Source organism: Heterodontus francisci, chromosome 7, assembly GCF_036365525.1.
Source record: "Heterodontus francisci isolate sHetFra1 chromosome 7, sHetFra1.hap1, whole genome shotgun sequence".
In the NCBI taxonomy this organism is placed as follows: domain Eukaryota; kingdom Metazoa; phylum Chordata; class Chondrichthyes; order Heterodontiformes; family Heterodontidae; genus Heterodontus; species Heterodontus francisci.
The window spans coordinates 29,094,956-29,119,990 of NC_090377.1; the positions used below are offsets into that span (position 1 = coordinate 29,094,956).

The 25,035-nt window shown below is 42.3% G+C and overlaps 1 protein-coding gene and 1 long non-coding RNA gene across 10 annotated transcripts in view; one reads left to right on the forward strand and one right to left on the reverse strand.

Moving 5' to 3' along the window:
• Positions 1-25,035, reverse strand: part of lypd6 (LY6/PLAUR domain containing 6) — a 253,340-nt gene that overhangs the window by 75,429 nt on the left and 152,876 nt on the right. Inside the window, exon 3 of one of the 8 annotated variants that reach the window (XM_068034949.1) lies at positions 2,704-2,757. The exons of 6 other annotated variants lie outside the window; for them this stretch is intronic. The gene's annotated coding sequence lies outside the window, so the exon portion shown is untranslated. Of the gene's footprint in view, positions 1-2,681; positions 2,758-25,035 lie in introns of all 8 variants that reach the window. One more of the 8 variants, XM_068034948.1, reaches the window with a different exon arrangement.
• The window catches only part of LOC137371912 (uncharacterized), a 54,152-nt gene that overhangs the window by 18,550 nt on the left and 10,567 nt on the right, over positions 1-25,035 (forward strand). Inside the window, exons 1-2 of one of the 2 annotated variants that reach the window (XR_010975302.1) lie at positions 11,445-11,531; positions 16,241-16,457. This is a non-coding gene — a long non-coding RNA (uncharacterized lncRNA). Of the gene's footprint in view, positions 1-11,444; positions 11,532-16,240; positions 16,458-25,035 lie in introns of those variants that run through there. The other variant, XR_010975301.1, reaches the window with a different exon arrangement.

Below are 25,035 nucleotides of genomic sequence, written 5' to 3' on the forward strand. Positions count from 1 at the left end.
GAGGGAGGCAAGGGAAGAAATTGCTGGGGCCTTGACAGAAATCTTTGCATCCTCATTGGCTACAGGTGAGGTCCCAGAGGACTGGAGAATAGCCAATGTTGTTCCTTTGTTTAAGAAGGGTAGCAAGGATAATCCAGGAAATTATAGGCCGGTGAGCCTTATGTCAGTGGTAGGGAAACTATTAGAGAAGATTATTCGGGGCAGGATTTACTCCCATTTGGAAACAAATGAACTTATTAGCGAGAGACAGCATGGTTTTGTGAAGGGAGGTCGTGTCTTACTAATTTGATTGAGTTTTTTGAGGAAGTGATGAAGATGATTGATGAAGGAAGGGCAGTGGATGTTATCTTTATGGACTTTAGTAAAGCCTTTGACAAGGTCCCGCATGGCAGACTGGTACAAAAGGTGAAGTCACACGGGATCAGAGGTGAGCTGGCAAGATGGATACAGAACTGGCTCGGTCATAGAAGACAGAGGGTATCAGTGGATGGGTGTTTTTCTGAATGGAGGGATGTGAATAGTGGTGTTCCGCAGGGATCAGTGCTGAGACTTTTGCTGTTTGTAGTATATATAAATGATTTGGAGGAAAATGTAGCTGGTCTGATTGGTAAGTTTGCGGATGAGACAAAGGTTTGTGGAGTTGCGGATAATGATGAGGATTGTCAGAGGATACGGCAGGATATAGATTGGTTGGAGACTTGGGCGGAGAAATGGCAGATGGAGTTTAATCCGGACAAATGTGAGGTAATGCATTTTGGAAGGTCTAATGCAGGTGGGAGGTAAATGGCAGAACCCTTAGGAGTATTGACAGGCAGAGAGATCTGGGCGTATAGGTCCACAGGTCACTGAAAGTGGCAACGCAGGTGGATAAGGTAGTCAGGAAGGCATACGGCATGCTTGCCTTCATCGGTCGGGGCATAGAGTATGAAAATTGGCAAGTCATGTTGCAGCTGTACAGAACCTTAGTTAGGCCGCACTTAGAATATTGCATGCAATTCTGGTCGCCACACTACCAGAAGGACGTGGAGGCTTTGGAGAGGGTACAGAGGAGGTTTAGCAGGATGTTGCCTGGTCTGGAGGCCAATAGCTATGAGGAGAGGTTGGATAAACTCGGATTGTTTTCCCTGGAACGACGGAGGTGGAGGGGCGACACGATAGAGGTTTACAAAGTTATGAGCAGCATGGACAGAGTGGATAGTCAGAAGCTTTTTCCCAGGGTGGAAGAGTCAGTTACTAGGGGACATAGGTTTAAGGTGCGAGGGGCAAAGTTTAGAGGGGATGTGCGAGGCAAGTTTTTTTACACAGAGTGTGGTGAGTGCCTGGAACTTCCTGCCAGGGGAGGTGGTGGAAGCAGATACGATAGCGACGTTTAAGAGACATCTTGACAAATTCATGAATAGGAAGGGAATAGAGGGATATGGGCCCCAGAAGTGCAGAAGGTGTTAGTTTAGGCAGGCATCAAGATCGGCGCAGGCTTGGAGGGCCGAATGGCCTGTTCCTGTGCTGTACTGTTCTTTGTTCTTTGTTTGTTCTTTGTCATCAAGATGTTCCCACATTATCGTGTGAGCATTTAATGCATTCTATGGAATTCTTTTGTCCATTATTTGACCATAAGTGTTAACATTTATTTTAGAACACGTGCATGGTCAGTTTCACACACAGGCTGATTTCAAGGTTTTTCTGAGCACAACTAATGCAACTCAGCCCTACCATGGGAACTCACTTCAGGAATTCTTAATCTTTTCCCCTGTGTCCATGAACTCAAGGTAGGCTGCTGTTCACCTGACTAAGCAGCAAATATGAAACAGGCAACAATTATAATCCACTACTGACTTTTCCACTCTGTAGGTAAAGGGTTCTAATTTGCAAAGATTGATTTGATGAAAATAGAAAGTACCCATTGAACACTACAGCAGCTTCTTGTTTCAAATACCCAGGTGCTTTGGGCTAAGCTTATGGAACCCCATCTTTATCCTCTTTAAAAAAATGGATCAAGTTGTCATGCAAATCTCTTCATTCCTCGCCCTTTGAACAGGAAAGAGCTCCAGTGTGGCCCAAAGCAGGTGTAGTTTCTACTGCTGCCAAGTACTCAAGCTGACTTTAAAGCACCGGTAGACAATAGCAGTGCAAAAATGATAGTGCTTCGGCAAACAGCACCTCGGGTACGATGAAGGGGGTTTAGTTACCAATTGACAGGTAGCCTGTGTTTAAAGCTGGAAGCATGGAGGCATTTCAGTGTGTCCACACTAAAATCTGATGGTCACCTAATAACTAAGTTGTAATAGCTGCTATGGCGACAGCAACATCAAAAGCTTTTTGCGTACTGAGTTCGGCATGGCTAGCACCTGTTTGAAAGTGTGTTTAAAAGTTCAAAGTGATTCCTTTCATTTGCAAGAATGAAAATGCTAGAAGTGATATTGACCGGGCCTGGACTTTGATGAAAATGCTGCTGAGGGGTTCAAATTCGCTGGTGTGTTATGAGGTTTAGTTATGAGTTTAATAACACCTGAAATTAGCAGGCAGGTGGAACCTAAAGTTTACTAAATAGTTGCTTTGAATTACAATTGGATGAGTGAGATTTAAAATGCAAAAAGGCAAAGTGGGTAGAATTCAGCACTATTAGCAGATTGATTTCAGGGAACTGAGTGCCAGGGTTACACTGTCCTTCAAACATTCCAAACCTGACTCGAATGAAAATCTCACTTCCAAAAAGCATCGATGCTTTGGGGGCAAAAATAAGCCAAATCACCACAGAAGCTGAAAATATAAAAACATGAAAATAAAATTGGTTAGAAATGCTCAGCAGGCAACATCTGTGGAAAACCACTGGCAGTAAACATTTCAGGCATTTAACCCTTTCCGAGCAGTCAACTTTCGGCCAATATTGTTATGAGATCACAGGACAACAGTCTTGCTTGTACTGTGTCTGTATTGAACTGAACTTGTGATGGCTGCCTGGAGTGAGTGCCTCATGATAGAAGTCACATGACTATGGCAAGCCAGGAGACACATTAGTACAGTATTGCATTTCTATCCCAAACAAATATCAACTGTGGAAAAACCAGACCAAATAGTTATTCATCCCAGATATCAATGTGTGGGCATTTGTGGAAAATAGAAAATCTGCACTAGCTTTTAAAAGAACACTGATAATAGAAAAGTACAGAAACTCACACCTAGAGCTACAATGGAGAAAAGGTAAATGGCAACTTTAAAGGGAGCCTGACAATCAGGATCTTTTTAATAAATGAGTGACAAAGAGTTACTTTTGAATCGTATTCATTTGGGATTTTTGCCCCTCACCCCCCGCTACAGCTGATGTTTTGAACAATTTGACTGTTTGGCACTGGTTTGAGGCGACAACATGCTTAAAGCTTCAAGCAATGCAAAGTCAGCTGTACTGAGTTATACTGGCAGTGTGAAAGGAAATATGTGCAGGTGATAGATTTGTTCAGGCTTGTGCTATTTCCAGGAACATTTGTAAAGAGTCACAATCTTGCAGATGTGTGGGGCTCTACTCACTGGCTTTTAATCACCTGTTAAACTCATAATGTTAGAGCTCAGCCGATGACAGTGCCAAAAAGTTTAAACCATAGGTTCTCAGGCAGACATCACTCAAAAGTTTAGTTTTACAGTGGTTGCAGTCAAAGCAGTACGAGATGGCCTCCTCAAGGTAATCTAAGACCATTCATGTTAAACCAAAACCAGGCTGGAGGATTCTGCAGTTATACTGCATGTTTTGAATCAATTTAATTTGATTTTCATACAAGCATCAGAGTTAGCTTGGCTCAGTTAGTCAAAGAATGATGAAAGAACTTGCATTTATATAACACTTTTGATGACCACAGGTCATCCCAAAGTGCTTTTGATGTGTAGTCACTGTTGTAATGTCGAAATGCGGCAGCCAATTTGTGCACAGCAAGCTCCCACAAACGGCTATGTGATAATGAACAGATAATCTGCTTTCAAAGTTGTTGGTTGAGGGATAAATGTTGCTTTGGACACTGGGAAGAACTCCCATGCTCTTCTTCCAAATTGTGCAATGGGATATTTTTAGGTCCATCTGAGGGGGCAGACGGGGACTCAAGTTGCAAGACAGAGTTCAATCTCCAATACAGATTTTGGCACATAATCTAGACGGACACATCAGTGCAATGCTGAAGGATACCAGAATTGTCAGCGGCGCTGTCTTTTGGATGCTGTTAAACTGAGCCCCTCTGCTTGTTCAGGTGGATGTAAAAGATACCATTGGCACCATATGAAGAACAGTGAGTTAGTCCAGTGCCAACATCCCTCCCTCAACTAACATCTAAAACAGAATATATGATGGGACACGGCAGCATATTGGTTATATTACTAGACTAGTAGTCCAGAGGCTTAGACTAAAGATCTGGAGATGTGAGTTCAAATCCCACCACAGCAGCTGGGGAATTTAAATTCAGTTAATTATCCAAATCTGGAATTAAAAATAAAGCTAGTCTCAGTAATGGTGACCATGAAGCCACCAGATTGTTATAAAACCCCATCCAATTCACCAATGTCCTTTAGGAAAGGAAACCTGCTGTCTTTACCTTGTTAGGCCTATAATGTGACTCCAGACCGACAGCAATGTGGTTGACTTTCAGCCACCCTCCGAAATGCCTAACAGTATTCTTAAGATGGTGACTCGCCACCACCTTCCCAAGGGCAATTAGGGGTGGGCAATAAATGCTGGCCTGGCCAGCGACATCCTATGAATGAATAATTAAAAAATACTGGTTATTCAATTTCTTGTCATTTGTGGGATCGCGCTGTACACAAATTGCTTGCCACATTTGCCTATGTAACAGTTAATGTACTTCAAAATGAATGTCTCAAACCAAAATTGGTTCCTTATCTATTAAGTATCAATGATATCCAGTGATGGAACTAGCTTGAAGGAGTTGCCAAGTCCACCAACAGCAGAAAGTACATGATTATCTGAAGCAAGCTGTATTAATGGCGTTTCCTACAGACATTAGATCAGTTCCCTCATGTCACCAAGCTCAGCAACTCCCAAAAGACAGCTCCTCTCATTAATTAAACAGAAATTGTGAATTGTAAATCAGCAGGAACAGAAGAAGAAAAATAATGAAGTTAATCACAGCTCTTTGAAATGGTTTAATTTTTTTAAACAGGTCCTGAATACAGAATGATGTCTTATAAACAACAAACCTCCTTCAGCCTCACAGCATCAAACATGTTTATGTTAAAGATTTCATCATCTTGGGTAGCCCTATGTTACAATCAAGTCATCTTTCATTTACACATTCTCAGAGCAGCAGCACAGCTTGACCCATGTGGCTCGGTTTGAAGATCAAAGTCTGAACAGTTTTTCATTGATGAACTTGATGCTGACATTTTAACAGTGGCTGGATCATTCTTTGACATGCTGACAGACAGGCACAACATGAGGTCTGTACCTGCACGAACAGCAGGGGACCTCCCAGCCACAAACGCCTTCCCTAATGTGATCATTAGCTCCATGCATGTTTTGCAAGTACTTATTATGCCAGTTTCTCATATATGCCAGTATATGACAAAGATCTAAGGCTGCATTTCTACAGTCTGAGAATCACCAGGCCATAATTGGCTGTAGTAGGGCATCTCATTTAAAAATCTCACCCTTGTTTTCAAATCCCTCCTTGGCCTTGCTCCACCCTGGGTTGAATCTTATGGGCCCCCATGTGACTGGTTCAGAGGCGGGGGGGCCCCATAGAATTGAAACAGGTGCCGGGGGGCAGCGGGTCCATCGCCTTCCCGTCACAATGTAATTTTGTGGGAGGCAAGCTAGGCCGATGATGGCCTTCCTGCCCAGAGGCCAATTGAGGCCCTTAAGAAGCCTATTAACAGAAACATAAAGGCCACTTCCCCCCATCACTAGGATTTAACCAGTGATGGGGGGGACCTCCACCAAACGGGCTTGTGGGGACCCTCTGTGGGCAATCTGTGACCCATGGAGGGCCCTCGCCAGCAAACAAAACACCTCCCTATACCTCCACCCCCCTCTACTCAACACCCAGCCTCTCCCCTGCCTTGCCGGGGCCTTCCGGACTGGCCCTGGTGACCCTGCCTTACTTAACTGACATCCGGCTCTCCAGCACTGGACCTGAATCCAAGGCCCCTGCAGTACCAGCAGTGGCCACTGCGCCCAGTGGGCTGTCGATACTACTGAGCTGCCAGAATTGAGATTGCCCGGCAGCTCTTGGAGGCAGGATCCCCGTCTTTAAAAGGGACAGGGACCCCGGCACCGTCTGTTAATTGGCCTGGCACCATAGAATCGTGCCGGGGGCTCTAGCTGGCTGAAGTGGGGCTCCCCCCGCCTTTTCAGCCCGGCACTGGGAGCCCCGCTGTGGGCAGAAAGTTCAGCTGCCTATTTCTGTAATCCTCCTCCAGCACTACAACCTTTTGAGATCTTTGCACTCCTCCAATTCTGGCTTCTCACGCATCCCCGATTTTAATTGCTCCACCACTGGCGGCTGTGCCTTCAGCTGTTATAGGCTCATATGAAATAGGAGCAGGAGTAGGCTATTCGGCCCATCAAGCCTGCTCCGCCATTCAAACTGATCATAGATGATCCTCTACCTCTATGCCATTTTTCCCCACTATCCCCAGATCCCTTTATGTCATTAGTATCCAGAAATCTATAGATTTCTGTCTTGAACATGCTCAATGATTGAGCTTCCATGGTCCTCGAGGGTAGAGAATTCCACAGAGTCACCACCCTCTGAGTAAAGAAATTCCTCCTCATCTCAGTCTCAAATGGCCTAACCCTTGTTCTGAGACTGTGTATCCTGGTTCTAGACTCACCAGCCAGAGGAAACATCTTATCCACATCTACCCGGTCATGCCCTGTAAGAATTTTTAAAGTTTCAATGAGATCACTTATCATTCTTCTAAACTCTAGAGAATACAGACCCAGTTTCAGCAATCTCTCCTCATAAAACAATCCCGCCATCCCAGGGATTAGTCTGGTGAACCTCCGTTGCACTCCCTCTATGGCAAGTATGTCCTTCCTTAGATAAGGAGACCAAAACTGTACACAATATTCCAGGTGTGGTCTCACCAAGGCTCAGTACCATTGCAGCAATACATCATTACGCCTATACTCAAATCCCCTTGCAATGAAGGCCAACATACCATTTGCCTTCTTAATTGCTTGCTGCACCTGCATACTGGCTTTTAGTGACTCATAAACAAGGACGCCCAGGTCTCTTTGGACATCAACACTTCCCAACCTCTCAACATTTCCGAAATACTCTGCCTTTCTGTTTTGTTCTACCAAAGTGGATCACTTCACACTTATTCACATTATATTCCATCTGCCATATTCTTGCTCATTCACTTAGCCTGTTCAAATCCCCTTGAAGCCTCCTTGCATCCTCCTCACAACTGACATTCCCTCTTGGTTTTGTGTCATCAGCTAATTTGGAAATATTGAAAATATTTAGGCTCAAGCTATGGAATTCCCTCTCTAAACCTTACCACCTCTCTAGCTCTGTCTCTTTTAAGACACTCCTTGAAACCTACCTCTTTGACCTAGTTAATGGTTCCCTTGTCCTAATATCTCCTTACGCGGCTCGGTGTCACATCTTGTTTGTTAAAACATCCAAAGGCACTTCACAGGAGTGTTATGAAGTTAAAGGCACGATATGAACCCAAGCTGTTGTTGTTGTTTGCTTTATTTCACAGGGTTTGAGTGTTTTTGCAGAGCTTGGAACAGGCCAAACAAAAAATTCTTGCTTACTGGCCCAAATTAGCAGGCAATGGGCACTATTGGAAAAGCAATCCGGATCAGTCCCTAAACCAATAAAACAGCTGCCAGCTTGGGAAGTAGGCTGATCCTTTGAGAAATATATTCATGTCTCCACGAATTCAAGGAAACCCCTGATTACAGACAGACAGTCACATTTATACCAGTGGCCACTTAAAACCCTGTCTTTAAAGGCCCGCAGCCATGATCCAATGCATAGGCCAAGATTAAATTAAAAATTTGCACACATAAATAACTGTTTTCATCATAGCTTCAAAAAGTCTGGTAAATAATTTTCATTTTGGTAGCGGGCATCCAAATTCTAGAAAGCGACACACAAAAATATATATCTAAACGAATACAGATACAAAATACTTTAGCAACAGAATTGAATAATTTTGAAATCAGACGTAACCCGGAGATATCTTTGAGAAGCTGATCAGAGATGGTCTTAAACTGAGTTATGGACCATACTAAATGTAAGCACTAAATTTCTAATTACTGTAGCGAAGATACGAAGCCAGAAAATAATTAGCAGTAATCACTAGTCTCTCAAGTCTATGCTCCTTTTGATCACTGTCAATTTAACCTTCCCTCTAACTAAGCCTTGTACAGCTTGCAGCTGTAAATAGAACAGCTTAATTTATCCTCAATGCCTTTCCCATTGTCAATCACAGCTCTGCAATTCATTGCTTGTTTAACCTTATCTGAAAAACTTCAAAAAAGCCCCTTTTACCTACCGTAGTTAATTTATTTTAAAAGATATGCCAAGTTTCACTTTAGTCAACCAAAGTCTCAAAAACACAGCCCACCCAGTTTCTCAAACAATTTCCGATGACTTTGTGTCTTTAGAATGGAACAATGGGGGCCAAAAGAATTTTCAAATTAGTTTTCCCTTTTCAAGCCCTCTGGTTTACCATAACTTAGTTTTATTTAGTTTAGTGTTATTAAATTTCTAATTGTGTAACAGATTACACTTTTCTGAACAGTTTAGCCCCTTTTCCTTCAATAAATTAAACTATAAGTGAAGCGAAGTTTCATAGAATCATAGAATAGTACAGCACAGAAGAGGCCATTCAGCCCATCGTGTCTGCACTGGCTCTTTCAAGGAGCAAAGCAGATAGTCCCACTCCCCACCTACCACCGCTCCCCCCCACAACTTTCCCCACAGCCCTGCATCCAACTCCCTTTTGAAAGCTACTATTGAATCCGTATCCACCATCAGTCCAAATTCTAACCACTCGATGCATAAAACTGTTTTTCCTCATGTCACCTCTGGTTCTTTTACCAATCATCTTAAATCGATGCCCTCTGGTTATTGACTCTTCAGCCACTGGATACAGTTTCTCTAAGTTTTAATGTGTTTGATCTCTCCCCACAAGACACTTCTTTGGTTCAGCAGGAACTGGAGAGACCCTTAGCATCTCTGACCAGCTTCGTAAAAAGATATCTTCGGGTTACGGTTCTCATTTTCTGGTATTGCCAGCTCGGATATGTAATCAAACACAGGACATCACTGATAGTTAATGAGATAAAAGGGACGTTTGTGGATAAACGGCTATTGGTGCTGTAGAACTAGAAGGAGTTCACCAGCTTTTGACAGTCTAGTGAGACACCCATCAGTGATGGCTTTTATCTAAAATCAGAGATCACTAACTACTTGAGCTGAGGAGCTACATTATATCTGCCAAATTATGGCAGCCCATCTGAAAACCTGCTTGATAAGACAAATGGTCTTACTTTTTAGTCTCATTTTATATTGTCTTTTCTTTCCCAAAGCACATTTTCTGTCGAGCTGCTGGGCAGTTCAGAGATAAATCGCATCATCAGTGGTGGGATCAGCGCATTGTCCACTGGTTGCGCCACTTCTGATTTGTAGTTATGCTCACCATGACATATTCTAATTACGAAGGCAGAAAATTATGGAGTAGGTTAACAGCAGCAGGACTGGGGCATTTGACAGCACAATTTATGGTCCATGTCGTCCCCATAGCAACGTTATAGGAAAATCTGGGCCATAGATCCAAACAAATATGTCAAAGGTGTATGACAGTCATTTTGAATGTTAATCAGGATTAAAAATCCAAAATTATACAGCAAATGCTGTCTCAATTCACCACCTGCCTCTCCAAGTAAATAAGGTCTTTCTACTTTCTAATCTGTATGAATAAATAAATACATATAATTGGGGAGACCAAACACAGATTGGGTAAGCAGTTTGTCAAACAGCTCTGTTCCGTCTGGAAGCATAACCTTGAATTTCCAGTCACTTGCCACTTCAATTCTCCATCTCACTCTGACCACTCTGTCTGTGGCCTCCTGCACTGTTCCAATGAAGCTCAATGCTAGCTCAAAAAAAATAGCACGTTGTCTTTCTTCTCGGCACTTCAAGTTTTAACATAAATTTGAGATCTTATCCATTTCTCCCTCAAACTGCAGGTGTTGGTATTGGTGAATGGCTGCAGCAGAGCTATTAGAAGTGGAGTATGTGTGGGCTGGTTCCCTATTGGCACATAGATGATGGGTGGTCTGCACCTCTGGACTCCATTTGCCTCTCTGCTGCCACATTCCTGGGCTGTCGAAGCCCTTCTCTTTCCCAGATTTTCCATGCTTCCCTCTTCCTCTGCTATTCTGCTTTAAACCTTTGGACCTCCTTTGGACACATCTCTTGTTTCCATACTTGTCTCATTATTAACTAATTTTGCCCTGAACCTTCATCCCTTTTGACACTTAATCAACACCCAATCGTACATAAATAAAAACAGAAAATGCTGGAAATACTCAGCAGGTCTGGCAGCAGAAATAGAGTTAACGTTTCAGGTCAGTGACCTTTGGTCAGAACCTGACCCCACACACCTTTCTTTTTGTTCTTTCCCTGCCCCCTTTTCCCTGCCTTTGCATCTTCCAGTTCTGATGAAAGTTCATCGACCTGAAGCGTTAACTGTTTCTCTCTCCACCAATGCTGCCTAACCCGCTGAGTATTTCCAGCATTTTTTGTTTTTGCATATGGTCAACTGTTATTTTACTTTCATTTATTCACTTTCAGCATGGTACAAAGTCAATGGGAAGAAATAAAAACCACACACGGTCAGTGGCTAAGATCAAAACCAACTCAAAATACTGAAACAAGGCAAGCCCAACAGTGAACTGTCAATGGGGTCACTCACTGAGAACACACTGTTAAAATGCATACTCAGGAACATAGAGAATGTGGAACACAATAAGAGGAACTACAAGAAACTGCATGGAATTATATGTAAAAACATATTAAAGGTATTTTATGTAACTACATAGGATCAACCAACTCAAAATACTGAAACAAGGCAAGCCCAACAGTGAACTGTCAATGGGGTCACTCACTGAGAACACACTGTTAAAATGCATACTCAGGAACATAGAGAATGTGGAACACAATAAGAGGAACTACAAGAAACTGCATGGAATTATATGTAAAAACATATTAAAGGTATTTTATGTAACTACATAGGCATCATAAACTGCATCATACAGACTTGCAGACAAGTACTGTCCATACTAATTTTTAGACACACATTTCCAATTGTTAACAACCTTCAAGTCTCTGTCCTTTATATTTATCTACTGTAGATTTGACGGTGCTGACTGATTTGCTTCCACAACAAGACTCCTCAAATTGACCTTTGGTGTATGTGACAAGTGGGTAGTTATTGTATCTTGAGTGCCGAGAGCTTCATAACCACACACTGTGGCTGCAGCGTGTGATGCTCCAAATACACAAAAGGTACTCACTTGTGACAAAAATAAATACTGCAAAGTAACTCAACAAGTTGTTAAAAGTAATAAAAGCAAAATATTGCAGATGCTGGAAATCTGAGATAAAAACAGGAAGTGCTGGAAATACTCAGCAGGTTAGGCAGCATCTATGGAAAGAGAAGCAGAGTTAACATTTCAGGTCTGTCACAGAGTATTTCCAGCACTTCCTGTTTTTACTTCAAGTTGTTAAAGGAGTTGTCCATGATCTAACATGACAAATGGTTATCAGCTTGCCAATATCATACTGGAGTAGCTTGCACCATTGTACATGTGGCATGGTACTTACTTCATTTGTATACGCTATTTTATTAATATGATTTAATATTGTATAAATATGGTTAAATACGTTTTAAATAATACTCATCTCCTCCCCCACCCCAGTGGCCATCTGAAGTTATCAGCATTAATTCTTTGTCCATGTATTTCATTACTCTTTAGACTTTTAGACAGTGCAGAATATGAATTCCCCCTCTCATCCCCATTTATTTACTCCCCTCAGGTGTCCATAGAGAAAAAAATCATGTTCCCTTTGTCATGCCTTTCAAAGAAACCACACCTCAAAGTGCAGCCCATCCACATGGCAAAATATCTGTTACTGATTATTGTTAACTGTGAAATACAAATTGCAGCCAATTATATATCAAATTGACTAAATTTTCCATCTCAATCCAGACACTTTGACATTCAATGGTACCACAGAGCAAAATCAGCAGCTCACAACACTACCAAGCTAGCAAAAATCAATCCAGTTCTGCACAAAACTGGCTCCTGCCCCCACTGTTGATTGGTATTCACCCTTCCAATCAGTACATGGTGTGTCCAGATGCTGGTGACAACTTGTATTTATATAGCACCTTTAACATAGTAAAACCTGCCAAGGTGCTTCACAGGTGCATTAAACAAAATCTGACACTGAGCCACATAAGTGAGTACACAACAAGTACACACAACACTGAGTACATCCGGAATAAGGTGGGTGAGCTTGCAGCATGGGTTGGTACATGGGATCTCGATCTTGTGGCCATTTCGGAGACATGGGTAGAGCAGGGACAGGAATGGATGTTGCAGGTTCCGGGATTTAGATGTTTCAGTTAGAACAGAGAAGATGGTAAAAGAGGGGGGGGTGTGGCATTGTTAATCAAGGAGAGTATTACGGCGGCAGAAAGGACGTTTGAGGACTCGTCTACTGAGGTAGTATGGGCCGAGGTTAGAAACAGGAGAGGAGAGGTCACCCTGTTGGGAGTTTTCTATAGACCTCCGAATAGTTCCCGAGATGTAGAGGAAAGGATAGCGAAGATGATTCTCGACAGGAGCGAGAGTAACAGGGTAGTTGTTATGGGGGACTTTAACTTTCCAAATATTGACTGGAAATACTATAGTTCGAGTACTTTAGATGGGTCAGTTTTTGTCCAGTGTGTGCAGGAGGGTTTTCTGACACAGTATGTAGACAGGCCAACCAGGGGCGATGCCACATTGGATTTGGTACTGGGTAATGAACCCGGCCAGGTGTTAGATTTAGATGTAGATGAGCACTTTGGTGATAGTGATCACAATTCGGTTAGGTTTACCTTAGCGATGGGCAGGGACAGGTATATACCGCAGGGCAAGAATTATAGCTGGGGGAAAGGAAATTATGATGCGATTAGGCAAGATTTAGAATGCGTAGGATGGGGAAGGAAACTGCAGGGGATGGGCACAATCGAAATGTGGAGCTTATTCAGGGAGCAGCTACTGCGTGTCCTTGATAAGTATGTACCTGTCAGGCAGGGAGGAAGTTGTCGAGCGAGGGAGCCATGGTTTACTAAAGAAGTGGAAGCGCTTGTCAAGAGGAAGAAGAAGGCTTATGTTAGGATGAGACGTGAAGGCTCAGTTAGGGCGCTTGAGAGTTACAAGCTAGCCAGGAAGGATCTAAAGGGAGAGCTAAGAAGAACGAGGAGAGGACGTAGAGTTTGCAAGTTCTCCCTGTGTCTGCGTGGGTTTTCTCCGGGTGCTCCGGTTTCCTCCCACAAGCCAAAAGACTTGCAGGTTGATAGGTAAATTGGCCATTATAAATTGTCACTAGTATAGGTAGGTGGTAGGGAAATATAGGGGACAGGTGGGGATGTTTGGTAGGAATATGGGATTAGTATAAATGGGTGGTTGATGTTCGGCACAGACTCGGTGGGCCGAAGGGCCTGTTTCAGTGCTGTATCTCTAATCATAATCAGGACACGAGAAGTCATTGGCGGATAGGATCAAGGAAAACCCTAAGGCTTTCTATAGGTATATCAGGAATAAAAGAATGACTAGAGTTAGATTAGGGCCAATCAAGGATAGTAGTGGGAAGTTGTGTGTGGAATCAGAGGAGATAGGGGAAGCGTTAAATGAATATTTTTCGTCAGTATTTACAGTAGAGAAAGAAAATGTTGTCGAGGAGAATACTGAGATACAGACTACTAGGCTAGATGGGATTGAGGTTCACAAGGAGGAGGTGTTAGCAATTTGGAAAGTGTGAAAATAGATAAGTCCCCTGGGCCAGATGGGATTTATCCTAGGATTCTCTGGGAAGCCAGGGAAGAGATTGCAGAGCCTTTGACCTTGATCTTTATGTCGTCATTGTCGACAGGAATAGTGCCGGAAGACTGGAGGATAGCAAATGTTGTCCCCTTGTTCAAGAAGGGGAGTAGAGACAGCCCTGGTAATTATAGACCTGTGAGCCTTACTTCGGTTGTGGGTAAAATGTTGGAAAAGGTTATAAGAGATAGGATTTATAATCATCTTGAAAAGAATAAGTTCATTAGAGATAGTCAGCACGGTTTTGTGAAGGGTAGGTCGTGCCTCACAAACCTTATTGAGTTTTTTGAGAAGGTGACCAAACAGGTGGATGAGGGTAAAGCCGTGGATGTGGTGTATATGGATTTCAGTAAGGCGTTTGATAAGGTTCCCCACGGTAGGCTATTGCAGAAAATAAGGAAGTATGGGATTGAAGGTGATTTAGAGCTTTGGATCAGAAATTGGCTAGCTGAAAGAAGACAGAGGGTGGTGGTTGATGGCAAATGTTCATCCTGGAGTTTAGTTACTAGTGGTGTACCGCAAGGATCTGTTTTGGGGCCACTGCTGTTTGTAATTTTTATAAATGACCTGGATGAGGGTGTAGAAGGGTGGGTTAGTAAATTTGCGATGACACAAAGGTCGGTGGAGTTGTGGATAGTGCCGAAGGATGTTGTAGGTTACAGAGGGACATAGATAGGCTGCAGAGCTGGGCTGAGAGATGGCAAATGGAGTTTAATGTGGAAAAGTGTGAGGTGATTCACTTTGGAAGGAGTAACAGGAATGCAGAGTACTGGGCTAATGGGAAGATTCTTGGTAGTGTAGATGAGCAGAGAGATCTTGGTGTCCAGGTACATAAATCCCTGAAAGTTGCCACCCAGGTTAATAGGGCTGTTAAGAAGGCATATGGTGTGTTAGCTTTTATTAGTAGGGGGATCGAGTTTCGGAGCCACGAGGTCATGCTGCAGCTGTACAAAACTCTGGTGCGGCCGCACCTGGAGTATTGCATGCAGTTCTGGTCACCGCATTATAGGAAGGATGTGGAAGCTTTGGAAAGGGTGCAGAGGAGATTTACTAGGATGTTGCCTGGTATGGAGGGAAGGTCTTACGAGGAAAGGCTGAGGAACTTGAGGTTGTTTTCGTTAGAGAGAAGGAGGAGGAGAGGTGACTTAATAGAGACATATAAGATAATCAGAGGGTTAGATAGGGTGGATAGTGAGAGTCTTTTTCCTCGTATGGTGATGGCAAACACGAGGGGACATAGCTTTAAGTTGAGGGGTGATAGATATAGGACAGATGTCAGAGGTAGTTTCTTTACTCAGAGAGTAGTAGGGGCGTGGAACGCCCTGCCTGCAACAGTAGTAGACTCGCCAGCTTTAAGGGCATTTAAGTGGTCATTGGATAGACATATGGATGAAAATGGAATAGTGTAGGTCAGATGGTTTCACAGGTCGGTGCAACATCGAGGGCCGAAGGGCCTGTACTGCGCTGTAATGTTCTATGTTCTATAAGGAGGTATTAGGACAGGTGACCAAAAGCTTGGTCAAAGAGGTAGAATGCTGCACTACCCTCGTTCATGTATTGAGGTCAAGTGAGTCTTAATGACTCAGCCTTATTCCACCAATTAGGAAAGACTCCTCAATAGCTGACCTTTTCCCAGTTATTGATATATCAGGCTTCAGTTAGTGTTGCCCGACTTAGTATTGGCAACATTGTAGTCTAAGGATGTAAAGGGTTAATACAGAAGGCAGTGCGAGAGACCCCTCCCACTGTAAGAGCGATGATGTAACAGTTACATGAGACAGGTTGAAGAAGGAGCAGCAAAGAGGATGCCAGCTTAGGTGGTTTGAGGAATGTGTATATAATATAATATAATATAATGTAAATAATAAAAGTTCGGAGCTAACTTTTATCTGAGCCTGAGACTTTTTCTAGAATGCTCTGCTAATACAACAACAGACAACAAACATCCTCTCACCAAAACAGAGCACAGCTACTGGGCTTTTTAATAAAAAGTTTATGATTCCGATTTCAAGGCATTTAAATAATTATTAAAGATTCATGACTATTTTAAAAATTGTTTTACTCTGTCAGAGTACTGTCAGGATTTTATTTTTGGGTAATTATGCTCCATGTAAACAATTACAGATCTCATAACGCACAGCTGTAAACTCCACACATCTACATGGGATGGTGAACGCACTGGGGTGGATTTTGACTTCTAACCATCTGACCAGATGCCTGTTCTGGTAGGGAAGAGGTACCCACGATTTTGAATTTGACTGGCAAGCTGCGAATGCCAAATAAGAAACCAGATGCAGTTTGCCGCTCTTTGGCGTCAGAGATGTTGGCCAGTGGGTTTAAGGTAAGTGCAGGCATGTTCTCAGAGTGGGGGAAGTGTTGCTGAGGCAGAGCAGGGTGGACTGGCAGTTGTCCACAGTATTTATGTGGAGCCAGAAGGATTTAATAAAAAACTTTTTTTTCGCAAGAAATGTTTTTGCCCCTTTCCCAATTGGGGCATCAGTCCATAAGAATGGAGCATACTCATCAAATGCTCTTAAAATTACAATAGGCCATAACTACGCCATTCGGATCCCAATTTGTGTGGAACAGAGGCCTACCTCTTCTTTCAGGCAACCTCTTCAGACGCTCGGTGATAGGCCTCTTTGAAAATCACCTGAAGTGAAAATCAGCCCCAATATAACATTCAATATGGTTCTTTCAATGCACTTGACTGCAATAAGAAAAAATTAAGCAAGGGACAAAGGTGAAACTGGACAGACTTAAAATCAGTCCCGATACCTCTTCACCTAAAGATTACATTCAAATATATGTTAACAAGCAGTTAAAATTTAAGCACTTCTTCATATATTGATAGTTGGCTGCAACCACTTTGGAGTTAATGTTGCTGTTTCACAGATTTCAAAGCCGAGAGCTCCCTACAGACTAAGTACCGTACCTTTGAAAATAACTGTTCTTAATAGTTGCTATCTCTGGGAGGTACTCTATTTGTTTCTATTGAGTGTGTTTTGACATTTCAATAAGATTAAATACAAAACTGCTTTTGACTTTTTGACCCATCCGGGAGGGAAACATTTACTCTTCCTGGATTTATCATTGAGAAAAATAAATGGATTGGAAGCAACATTAATCATGATATCAGAGTGCTTTATTGAAACATAATCTGGCATGGAGAAGCATCCAGTTGATGAATTTATGTTGTTTTCTAATATAATTAGTATCAACTTCTGGGATCTTGATGGATAATGGACATGTTTTTAAAAAATCATTTATCCATGGATATTGTCTTATATAAAAGACTGAACAAACAATGAATCCAAACATGAATAAGTCACTGAAATAGTCAAGTGTTACTGCAATGTGATTAAGTAATCACTGTGTCCTTACTGTTAGCTTTGGCAAACAACCTGAAACACCAACTCTTCTGTTCTCTCAACAAATGCTGCCTGACCTGCCAGCATATTCTGTTTTTGATTCAAATTTTCACTATCTGCAATTGTTTGCTTTTTATTTATGACAATATTCATGTTAACTCAAAAAAGTAACTAGTTTCCAGTATGACTGTCTATCTGATAGTTCTGGAATGATGCAATATGATCAAAAGGAAAGGCAGCTGTAGAAGTATCATTACTAATTGGCATGCACCCTTTGAGTCCCTCCCATGATTCCCATCAGCTTGGCTCAATTGGCTGCACACTCACCCCAGAGTCAGTCCCCTTCCAGGTTGTGAGCACATGATTTAGACTCCAGTGCAGTACTGAGGAAGATTGTCAGAGGTCCCATCTTTCAGATGGCATCTTCAACTAAGACCCCTGTCTGTCTGTTCAGGTCGATACAAAAGATCCCACGACACTATCTCAAATAAGAACAAGAGTTTCCCTTGGTGTGCCAGCTAACATTCCTCTCTTAACCTACACCAAAAACAGATTAACTGGCCATTCATCTTATTTACCCATTAAGGGTTTTTAAGGGTCCTTGCCGTTTGTAAATTGGCTACATAACAGTCATGGCAGTTCAAAAATCAATCCACTGCATTTAAATTTCTTTTGTAAATCCCAAGAGTATGACACAGTACTACAGAAATGCAAGTTCTTTCTTTTTCATGGCTTTTCAGTCAAGTACCATCAATGAAATGTTAAAAAGCAGTGAATTTCTACAGCACCATCACTAATAGATATGTACTCATAGACTTTCTTCCCTACCATCAATGATAGATAAGTACAATGTTACAATCAGATGAGGAGGGGTCGAAAGACTCCCCTCTTGTCCCTCTCCTTGTTTGACCACAACAGCGATTATTTCTTTTAAAAAGTGGATATGCTTACCAATTCAGTGAGTGTTTAACTATTTACATGCTATGATCATAAAAGAATCAGTCGGACAGGTTTTCTTGAGGTTAAACAAGAAAAAGAGGTTAGTTTTATTGTGCTTAAACCCGATCTAAGTAAAATAATAAACTACTCTCCAAGTGTGAGAGAGAGAGAAAGAGAGAAAGAGAGACCCCACTTGGGTCCTTATTCGTCAGTCTCAGTTGCTTGCCTGCCTACAAAGAAAAAGAGCAGCTAGTTTCACACAGATGGGGGTCTGTCACATGATGACCCAGTGTGTTCTCTTTCTTGCAACTTAATTAGATCATGTCTAAGAATTCCAATCTCTCTCACGGTTCCATTGTTCCAGTGATTACCCTTTGAGTGGTCCATCTCCACCGGTGGTAATGCACCAAGATTACCTTTAATATCTAGTTAAGGAAGGAAGGACAGGTCTCCCATTCAAAATTCCCAAGCCATTGTTCTGGTAGAAGATTTACCAGAACTGCCTCACAGCTCCAGGGACCCGGGTTCAATTCTGGGTACTGCCTGTGCGGAGTTTGCAAGTTCTCCCTGTGACCGCGTGGGTTTTCGCCGGGTGCTCCAGTTTCCTCCCACAGCCAAAGACTTGCAGGTGATAGGTAAATTGGCTGTTGTATATTACCCCTAGTGTAGGTAGGTGGTAGGGAATATTGGATTACTGTAGGGTTAGTATAAATGGGTGGTTGTTGGGCGGCACAGACTCGGTGGGCCGAAAGGGCCTGTTTCAGTGCTGTATCTATAAATAAATACGTCTCCACCTTGATACATTGGAATGTCGAGTATTTTGATGCAAATTGTGGTGGCCATTTTAGTTGCTAGCAGTCATCTAATATCAGTTCCTTTTTCTCCTTTTTAAAAAAAGTTTAATTCAGGTTTCCAACTGATGGATTAAAAAAATATATCCTTCGGCATAGCACGTGTTCATGACAACTACAACAGCAGCAGCAGTCACAACTTGTTTTTATTTAGTGCCTTTAACGCAGTAAAGCATGCCAAGCTGCTTCACAGGAGAGTTAACAAACTAAATTTAACAGGTCACATAAGGAGCTATTAGGACAGAAGACCAAAAGCTTGGTCAAAGAGGTAGGTTTTAAAGAACAAAGAACAGTACAGCACAGGAACAGGCCATTCGGCCCTCCAAGCCTGCACGGATCTTGATGCCTGCCTAAACTAACACCTTCTGCACTTCCGGGGCCCATATCCCTCTATTCCCTTCCTATTCATGTATTTGTCATGAAGAACAACTTAAAGGAGAAGTGAACGATAGAGAGGTGGAAAGGTTTAGAAAAGGAATTCCACAGCTTAGGGCTCAGACAGCTGAAGGCATGGCTGTCAAAGGTGGAGTGATTAAAATTGGGGATACGCAGGAGGCCAGAATTGCAGGAAAGCAGCTATCTCAGAGAGTTGCGGGGCTAAGGGGGGATTACGCAGATAGGGAAATGCGAGGCCGTGGAGGGATTTGAAAACAAGGATTTGAATTTTTTTTAAATCGAAGTACTGCTAGACCTGGAGCTGATGTAGATAAGTGAGTACAGAGGTAATGGGTGAACAGTATTGGTGTGATTTAGGATATGGGCAGTGGAGTTTTGAATGAGCTCACGTTTATGGAGGGTGGAAGATGGGAAGCTGGTCAGGAGAGTGTTTGAATAGTTATGCTTAGAGGTAACAAAGGCAGGGATGAGAGTTTCAGCAGCAGATGAGTACGCATAGACTTTCTCCAGTAGCATCACAAAAGGCACATACCAATTCTTGCTCTATATCAATGAGAGGTATGTACCCATTCAGCTCCTCCTGTATTTTTCTAACTGTTTCTGATTTATCTTTGAAATTTTATTAAGCTATAAGGCTCCTCCATCGTGAGCTTCTGCAGAACAAACATGATGAGGGATACTCTTCAATTGAGTTGCTGCACATAGTGGGGATCTCATTCCAGTCTTTATAGAAACTGGTTACAGCCAAGATCAGTGCTGGTTTTCTTTCCCCAGATCTTTATCATTAGCTAATGTTTGATCGCTGCTGGCATTAGAAATCCCAGCTGTCATTTTTGATTATAATCATCCTGCAAGTTCCCCTCCAAGCCACACACCATCCTGACTTGGAACTATATCGCCGTTCCTTCACTGTTACTGGGTCAAAAACCTGGAACTCCCTTCCTAATAGCACTGTGGGTGCACCTACAGTTCAAGAAGGCGGCTCACCACCACTTAATCAAGGGCAATTAAGAATGGGTAATAAATGCTGGTCTTACCAGCAACACCCAAATTCCAGGAATGAATATTAAAAATAATCAACCTCCTTAAAACATGTTCTGGAAGCTTTAGTGGTAATAAAAAATCAAAATCACTTTGGACTTGAATTCCAGTGCTGACTAACAGTAAATAATCATAACTATTCAAGTGCTCAGCTTATGTGTCTCTGTCTACCAATATAAACAAGCATTCATTGTACAGGCAGAAGAATCCAGGTTGAAACAGGACACATGAGGCAATTCCTGAGAAGTATGTTTCAACCATTCTAATAACACCTAACACTCAGCAGGGAACGATAGCATAATGATAATGTTACTGGATTAGTAATCTGGAGGCCTGGACTAAAGCTCAGGAGACATGAGTTCAAATCTCACCACAGCAGCAGTTATTAATCAATACATCTGTAATAAGAAGCTAGTCTCAGTAATGATGCATGAAGCTACCCAACAAAATGGAAAATTGCCCAGGTATGTCCTGTTCACAAAAAGCAGGACAAATCCAATCTGACCAATTACTGCCCCATCAATCTACTCTCAATTATCAAAGTGATGGAAGGTGTGATTGGCAGCACTTACCAATAACCTACTCATTGACACCTAGTTTGGATTCTGCCAGCACCACTTGGCACCTCGCCACAGTCTTGGCCCAAACATGATGAAAGAACTAACCTCCAAAGAGTCAGGTGAGAGTGACTGCACTTGATCTCAAGGCAGTATTTGACTAAGTGTGGTATCAAGAAGCCCAACCAAAATTGAACTCAATGGAGTACTGGGACTGACTGTGTGGGATCTCTCTACTGGTTGGAGTCATACCTAATACAAAGGAAGATAGTTGTGGTTGTTGGAGGCCAATCATCTCTGCTCCAGAATATCACTGCAGGAGTTCCTCAGTGTAGTTTCCTAGACCCAACCATCTTTAACTGCTTCATCAATGACCTTCCCTCCAACATGTCAGAAGTGGGGATCTTTGCTGATGATTGCACAGTATTCAGTACCATTCGCAATTCTTCAGATACTGAAGCAGTCCATGCCTGTCTGCAGAAAGACCTGGACAACATTCAGGCTTGGGATGATAAGTGGCAAATAACACTGATGTCATACAAGTGCCAGGCAATAACCATCTCCAACAAAAGAGAATCTAACCATCTCCCCTTGACGTTCAATGACATTGCCATCGCTGAATTCCACTCACCACCTTCTCAAAGGCAATTAGGTATGGCCAATAAATTTTTTTTTTTTTAGATTAGATTAGAGATACAGCACTGAAACAGGCCCTTCGGCCCACCGAGTCTGTGCCGAACATCAACCACCCATTTATACTAATCCTACACTAATCCCATATTCCTACCAAACATCCCCACCTGTCCCTATATTTCCCTACCACCTACCTATACTAGTGACAATTTATAATGGCCAATTTACCTATCAACCTGCAAGTCTTTTGGCTTGTGGGAGGAAACCGGAGCACCCGGAGAAAACCCACGCAGACACAGGGAGAACTTGCAAACTCCACACAGGCAGTACCCGGAATCGAACCCGGGTCCCTGGAGCTGTGAGGCTGCGGTGCTAACCACTGCGCCACTGTGCCGCCCCAGCGATGCTCAAATTCCATGAAGGAATAAAAAAAAGGCACAATCTTCTGGCATTTGTTTACAGACATTTGAAGCAATGAGTTGCAGATCGAGTCAAAATACAACATCACCTGCACTTAACATAATTATGAAGAAATTCTGGCATAGAAATCTTCACAAGGAAGATTTGGATGATGAGGCTCTTCAGTTCACTTGATATCATCTTTCCAGAACACCAAAGCTGGCATCCCATTACAGAACCTAGTGATTTCCGAAATAAATCCAGGTTTCAGGTCTCAACTGTCCCCAGCTGTTAATCACCCTCTGTGTAAAGAAATACTGCCAAGTGTCTGTCCTAACATTGTCCTTCACAACTTACTGTGACAAAAACCACACCTGCCAAAATGAGACATATTAATTGTGTCATATGGAATGTTATTTTTGAACTGTTACTGGACTTTAAAACATGGCTGCACATTTGCATCCTAAAGGACAGTGGCTGAAAACATGGCTGCACATTTGCATTCCAAAAGACAGTTGCCTGAAGAAGACAATGGGAGTGCCTCCCTGATTCAATTAGCCAGATGGATTTTTGATCAACAGACATTGAATTTGTAAGAACCAGCATTCCACCCCCCAACCCCCACTCGCACCCCACCACCCACGCCCCCCACCCCCCCTCCCCTCCGGCCCACTGAAAGTGCAAACCTTGCCAGAAAGGTTGTTCCAAATAAGGAGCTAGTCACATGACTAACCTGCTGGCCAACTTGGAGTTGTTTGAATTGTGCTCACAGAACAGTTTTGGAGGATACTACAATTTGAAGACGAGAGAGAAGGAAGGTCTCTCCCGGTCTCTCTCTCTCTCTCTCATGCAAAGTTCCAGGGACCCACGGAAGTAACTCAAGCCTCAAGACAGAAGACCGTCGAAACACGTTTGAAAGTGTGCACTGGGCCCCAACGAGAACTGTAAGACTTAACTGCAATCAAAGACTTTACATCAAACCTAAAGCCAGTAACTGAACAGCTATTGTTTCAAACCTTTTCTCCTTTGATTCTTTCTCTTTTTCTGTCTCCATTTGCCTGTGTGTTTATCGCGTATGCATGCTAGTGTGGTCGCGTTGCGTATTTCTAGTAGTTTTAACTGAATTAGAGTTTTAAAGTTAATAAACTTACACCTTTCTTCTTCAAAGCTGAGAAAAACCTGTCTGGTTGATTTCTTTGCCATTACAATTAGAGAGCAGTGAGCAAGGACTCACTGAAAGGGAAGCTAAAACACGGTGTTTTAAAAATTAAACCCTGTTACGGCCAAACTAAGAAAATTCTGAGAGGCAACCCCTAGAACCCTTCCTCACCTGGCTGTAACACCATGAATCAATCCTCTTATTCTGTTCCATTGGTGAATCTGAAGGTATTGCTCTGGGTTTACATTTTCCTTGCAGTTGGCAGGACATTCCTCACAATCTTTTCTCCGACACCAGGGAGGAACTTCATTGTTCTTTCTTGGGGTTCTTTTTCACTTTTCTCCCTGTCCATCCCCATTGAAATGAGCAACTTGCACCTTTAAGTATTTTTTAAAATTCCCTTTTGTTTTCTTGTTGATTTATTATTCTAATCATGCTGCAGAATCTTAAAACTGCATAGAAATTTCAATCTATACTTCATTTGATAGTAAATGTCCTTATTGTTATTGTTGATCTTTTTATTAATTCACAGGGTGGAATATTAAAGCTTGCATTGGGGCAGTCACGTTACAAGGCATAATCCATCAGGGTCATATAGCAATACTGAATGATCTTTCAGAGTTACATCTTCCAAGTGGCAATATTTTTTATTATTCTTTCGTGGGAGGTGGGCATCACTGGCAAGGCCAGCATTTGTTGCCCATCCCTAATTGCCCTTGAAAACTGAGTGGCTTTCTAGGCCATTTCAGAGGACAGTTAAGAGTCAACCATATTGCTGTGGGTCTGGAGTCACATGTGGGACAGACCAGGTAAGGCCAGTAGATTTCTTTCCCTAAAGGATGTTAGTGAACCACATGGATTTTTACAACAATCGATGATAGTTTCATGGCACCATTATTGAGACAAGCTTTCAATTCCAGATTTTATTAATTAATTGAATTTATTAATTAACTGAATTTAAATTCCACCAGCTGCTATGGTGCGATTTGAACTTGTGTTCCCAGGACATTAGCCTGGGCTTCTGGATTACTAGTTCAGTGACATTACCACTATGCCACCACCTCCCCTCTATTAAACAGCAAGCTTTTAAGTAACAGGATGCATGGAAACATTTCTCCAAAGCAGATGATATTTTTGTCTTCTATTCAAGGTATTTCAATCAGTATTGAAAACAGTCATCTAGGAGAACAGTCATCCATGCACTTTGCCTCTGAATCACAGGGCTTCACCACAGAACTCAAGGCTGAGCCTTTCAGATGAAACTGTTACGATCAAGTTAGGAGGGGTCAAAGGGCTTCCCTCTTTTCCCTCTCCTTGTTTGACCACAACAGGTTTAGTTATTTCTTAAAGTGGATGTACTGACCAATTCAGTAGGTGTTTGATTACTTACTTTCTATGATCATGACAAGAATGAATCGGACAGGTTTTCTTACATTATCAAAGAAAGAGATAAACTTTATTGTCCCTAAACCGAACTAATAAAATAATAAATACACCAACTTTCACTCACACACACACACTAGAGGTTTACACACACAAATAGGTTACAGAGTGGGGAAAGGTAAATTGGTTG